Genomic DNA, 6,000 nt, shown 5'->3' with positions numbered 1-6,000 from the left:
TTGACATTACTTTGATGAAGTTTGAAGAAAATCAAGTAAAATTAAGAGGCTGATTTCAAAGGATTTTGAAAATGACACGCTTCCTGCTGCCAGTTGGTGGCGCTATAAATTTGACTCATAATAGTCACATTTATGGAATCGGCATCATACAACGAACAAACTGGTGAAGTTTCATAAGAATCAGGCAATGTGTGCAACAGTTATTAGACACTTCCTGTTTCTCATTTCTCGCCATAACTTTGTCGCCTTGCCACGGCCAAACCGTTCGAGATATCAAAAATCCCCTCGCAATTTAGCATCCCCAATGTCTTGAGATCATGCTGACCGAGTTTGGTGACAATCCTATGGAAACCCTGGGAGGAGTACGTTAAATTCCAGAGCATGCGCTTTTTAAACAGCCCTAAATATCTCACTTCCTGTTGCGTGGAGCCTATGACATAGAGTACAAAAGTTGTTTGGCTCAGTGAGATCTATATGTGTACCGAGTTTCATATCAGTACGTGCAAGTATGTGTGCGCAGTACATCAAGTTTTCAAACTGTGTTCCAGGGGGCGCTGTAGAGGCACTGAACCACGCCCGGGTCCCGCAGATTCCGACGTGTATGCAAATTTTCAAGAGTTTTTGAGTATGTTAAGGCCCCCAAAAGTGCCCGGAAGTTTGAAAAAAATAAAAAAATAAGAACCCTTAGAAGAACAATAGGGCCATTGCCCTTTTGGGCTCGGGCCCTAATTAAAGCTGCAAGCAGCGATGGGCGGGCCCTCGTACCGGGCTCACCGCCGACCTGTGGCGAAAGGTGGGCACTACGCTTTTAACATAGTAAATTTAGGAGGAATATGTCAAAGTCATTTAGATGTGCCAGATTTGTTGCTGCCACATGGTGGCGCTATGTGTATAACTGAATATTGGCATGCAGATGTCTTCAGGCCAGCGATTTTATCAAACATATGAAGTTTGGTGCAGATTGAACATGGCATGCTTAAGAGTAATACATGACATATCCTGCTGCCAAAAGGTGGCGTTATTACGGAATGTTCGGTTTTATATATCTTCAGGCCAGGACTTTTGCCAAACATGTCAAGTTTGGTGCAAATTGTACATTGCATGTTTAGGTTAGTGTAAAACAAGTAATTTGCTGTTGCCAGCTGGTGGCGCTATGACTATAACTGAATATTGGCATGTATATATCTTCAGGCCAGTAGTCTTATCAAACATGTGAAGTTTGGGGCTGAATGGACATTGCATGCCTGAGTTACAGTAACTTCCTGTTTTATGTCTTTAACAACATGCTTTAGCACTAAGTAAGCGTTGCTAGCATGTGTGAGTACGTTTTAAACTAGTTTAGCACTCAATGGCTTTTTTAGTGTGTTTCTTATAGTGTATCACAGTGTTAAACATGTCACTTCCTGTTGACAGTAGGTGGCGCTATGACTATAACTGAATATTGGCATGTAGTTATCTTCAGGTCAGGACTGTTATCAAACATGTGAAGTTTGGGGATGATTGGACATTGCATTTCACTGCATTAAGAGCATGCTTTAGCACTTAGCTAAATGTTGCTAACATGTTATAGCATGTTTCTAGCATGTTGCTACCCTGTTTAACACTTGTTGATATTTTTAAAATGTAGGCTAGGCATCCACAACAGTATTAAACATGTGGCTTCCTGTTACCAGCTGGTGGCGCTATGACTATAACTGAATATGGGCATGGGCTTGGGTTCAGACCAGGACTCTTATCAAACATGTTAAGTTTAGGGCTGATTGGACATTGTATACCTGAGTTAGAGTAACTTCCTGTTTCATTGTATTATTATCATGCTTTAGCATATTAGCTGAGTGTTGCTAGCATACTTTACTATGTTTGTAGCATGTTGAATATTAAGTTTGGGTCAGATTTGACATTATATACATGAGTTACAGCAATTTTCTTTTGTATTTGTATAAATAACATGATTTAGCTCTTAGCTAAGTGTTGCTAGCATGTTTTAGCATGTTTCTAGCATGTTGCTAGCCTATTTAAGACTTGTTAACGCTTCTCAATATGTTGCTAGGAGTCCATAACAGTGTTAAACATGTCACTTCCTGTTGTTAGCAGGTGGCACTATGACTATAACTGAAAATGGGCACTGATGTGTGTTCAGGACCGGACTGATATCAAACAAGTGAAGTTTGAGGCAGATCGGTCATTGCATGCCTGAGTTATAGCAACTTCCTTTTTAATGGCAAAACATCAAAGTTTGTCCGGCCGCCAAGGACACGCCCTTCAACGAAAACTCTAAAGCTTCGCAATTTAACATCGCAAAGGCCTTATGATGACACTCAGCAAATTTGAAGACGATCGGATAAAAACTTTAGGAGGAGTTCGTTAAAGTACGAGGCCTGAAAATGGCAAAAACTGCACAAAAATTGTACAGGAAATTCAATATAACAGACTTCCTGTTGGGTTTCGGATGTTGCACCAGGAGACTTTTTTGTAGGTATTGGTGTGTTACATATGTGTACCGAGTTTCCTACATGTACGTGCAACGCAGCTCGAGGCGTCCTGATGGCCGCAGATTCCGACGTGTGTGCAAATTTTCAAGAGTTTTTTAGTATGTTAAGGCCCCCAAAAGTGCCCGGAAGGTTTAAAAAAAAAAAAAAAAAAAAAAAAATTAAAGCTGCAAGCAGCGATGAACGGGCCCTCGCCATATGCGCAGTCACCATCCCGATAGCATCAGGAAAACGGTGCCCAGATGGCACATGCATTCACAGTAACCCTCTGCCAGTTTGGATTTAAAGTTTACAGAATTGAAAGGGTTAATTAAAATCAACACACAGACACATACACACAATATTTAAAATTTTTACTCTATGATAATGTGAAGGTATAGGCAATACTGTCAGACTGATTGGATTAGCACCTATGCCTTTGAATGACACTGTTATGATAATGAGATCAGGGCTGGGGGAACTCTGGTAATCGGTTGATTCCTGTATTGCATTTGCATGCTTTGTTTATATTGTCTCCACCTCTATGTAATCCTCCCCCTGGAAAGGTATATAAACTGTAATGTATATACCTTAGTCAGACGACTTTTGAAGATCTGCAGCGACGAGCAGCTAGGATCTCAATAAAGAGAAACTTCTGCTTCAAGATATCCAAACGTCTCCTGGTCTCTAAGAAAAAGTTCACAACAAGAGGTTGTCAAATACCACATTTTCTTTTTAATTTAAAGTACAAACTTTATAAACCATTAACAACTTTTCACTCAAGGAATAATTAAAATGTTGAAATGACTGTATTTTGATTGTTTACCTCTCTTTTTTTAACCTTTTTGAGTTTTTATGTAATTGTTAGTAGCATTTATGTAATAAATGGTGTATAAACTATACATTTGTTTGCTGTATCTTTATTGCATACAAGATTTGTTAAAAAATAACACATAATTGACACAAATTGTGTATTTATAACACAATAGTGTGTAGAAAAAATCAACAAATTTTCTGTGTTAGCAGGAATAACACACTGGTTGAGTTAAAACTAACACAAAATGTGTTGTCCTTAACTAGACACAAAGGTATGTTAAGAAACAACACAGGCTGTGTTGTTTTTAACACATCCTTTTTGAGAGTGTACAACAGAGAGCACAAACAGGTTGGTGATGGCCTCAGGCACCAAACAGTTACAGGCAGGGGATTCAAAATCTGCTTCCTTAGTTAAAGCAGGGCTGGCAGGGAGTTTAAAAGTGATCTACGTGGTCTCCGTGGTAACATGTAGAGTTCCGAAATTTTGCCTGTGGCTATAACAATGGCTTCAGAGAACAAAGAGAGTTCAGAAACAACACATGCGGTAGTAAGAGACAACTGACGAGTTTAAAAGTGACACCAGCGGCCATAACAGAAGCATCAGGGAACACTGAGAGTTTAGCAATATAGCTTACCACTGTAAAAGTGGCAATAGGAAACGGAGAGTTCAGAAGAGAATGTTGCTGCTGCCTCGGGAGAAACAAGTCGTTTACCCCTCAAAATAGGTAGATCCGTCTACACTTCCCCCATAGTGAAAACAACCAAATGCATAACAAGGCACAAGACAGGAAATATCAGAAGTCCACAAACACAGGGAATACATGACATGAGTATTGTATTGTCAGGGGTGCGTGCAGGAGTAGACGAGACGATAGACAATATTTACAAAGTTCAATATATTTAATATAAATCTCTGAATGGAACAAGGCAGGAACATTCACACACGTCTAATACACAGAAGGACCGACAGGGAACTGAAATCAAAGACAGACTTTTAAAGACAGACTAATTAACAAACACAGGTGACACAGATGACTAATTATTACAAGGACAGGTGCAGGGAATCACAATAACGAAGGGCTAAACCAAATGACAGATCAACGGGGGGAAGACAAATGGGAAAAACCAATGACAAGACAGACAGAACTGTGACATGTATGTGTTAAAACAGAGCTATTGGCAAAATCTCATTTCTAAAGGCCTTTCCACACAGAGCGTGTAAAATGAATATTGCACGCAATGATGTGCTGGATTAAAACAACAGATTCCTATGTATGCTTCCACATAGATTGTGAACATTCGCGCACCGAAAAAGCGAATGTTTTTTTTTAACAACCAGTCTGACAAATCTTTTCAGTTTCACCTCTTTAGTGCAAAACACGGGCGTCCAATTAGATTTGAGCATTACATCACGTGCCCGGAACAGCTGCTGTTGCACAAAAGGAGGAGAGTGGTGGCGCTGTTTCAAAAACCAGTGTAAACAAACAAAGAAGAAAAGCATTCCTAGAGAGAAGAGGATGCGCTCTTGTTGTTATCGCATCTGAGAACAGATGGTTATTTTCACATGTTCTTAATATAACTTATATTAATTCTCCACTGAATTATGTAATCTGAAGGAGAACATTGTCCGTTTTCTTGTGGAAAGGTAAAATGTAATAATGTTTTTCTTTTCTCAGAACAGGCTGATATTTTAACAAAGTGGGTAAAATTTTTAGACCATGCAAATTTCTGTTAATGTCACTGAGATTTTGTATATTAGTAGGGCTGTCAGATCCTATTCCTGGAATTCTATTTTTTTACAGAGTTAAGTTCTATCCATGCTTTAACACACTTTTTTGTAATTGTAAGTGTTCCTGCATATCTTAATTATCTGGCTCAGTTGTATTTGTATTTGTAACTATTTTTATCTTTAAAGGTAGATCTCCAGGAACAGGACTGGGCACCGCTCCGGGTTCACCATTTGCCACTCACGCTCAACTCCTCGCTCACTGATATCAGAAGCACCTCTCCCCCTTCGCATGTATCACAGTTCTGTGCATAGTTAAAATAAAATATAAAATATTAGTAAACAATAAAAGGAGAGTTTGGAACACTAGTGTGCAAACTTATTTCCTACCACATGCCAAGCAAATAACATGGTTGTCAGCATTAAAATGTATAACTGCTGCTTTTTGCAGTGCAAATTTAGTTTGTGATGAAAAAAACAGTACGTTTTCGTCAGTTATTTTACCTACAGATCGCTGCATTTCTTCGGATACAGACGAGGTAGCATTAATATTACAATTGTTTTAATGTATTATTGAGAGGGCGATTGCATGTGAATAAGTGTTGTACCTGTTTAAATCATGCTTTCACCTGAAATATTCAGTATCTAGAAGGAACAAACTAATTCCTTGTGAACTATAACTTACCGCTTATGTCCATTGCTGTCATCATAGCCTTCACATTCTTTCTGATTTGAGTGATCCATCTCTATCAAGCTAGCTAAATATGTTTAACATGTGAATTCTTGCTTAATATGCATTTATATTACGGGTTGTTGGCATGAATTGTACTCATGATGGAGCGCGCTCTTGGAGAGAGTGAAAACCATGACACTCTGACTTTTAAAAAATCTGTTTCTCCCTTCCTTCAAAATCACACGACTCACTCACATACTCTGTGATGTGTCGACTTTATGAAATTGACAAGAATTTGCATATTCATTTCTAAGATT

Source organism: Garra rufa, unplaced genomic scaffold (assembly GCF_049309525.1).
Source record: "Garra rufa unplaced genomic scaffold, GarRuf1.0 hap1_unplaced_004, whole genome shotgun sequence".
NCBI lineage: Eukaryota > Metazoa > Chordata > Actinopteri > Cypriniformes > Cyprinidae > Garra > Garra rufa.
The sequence above is the reverse complement of the archived record's forward strand: the minus strand, read 5'-3'. Positions refer to the sequence as shown.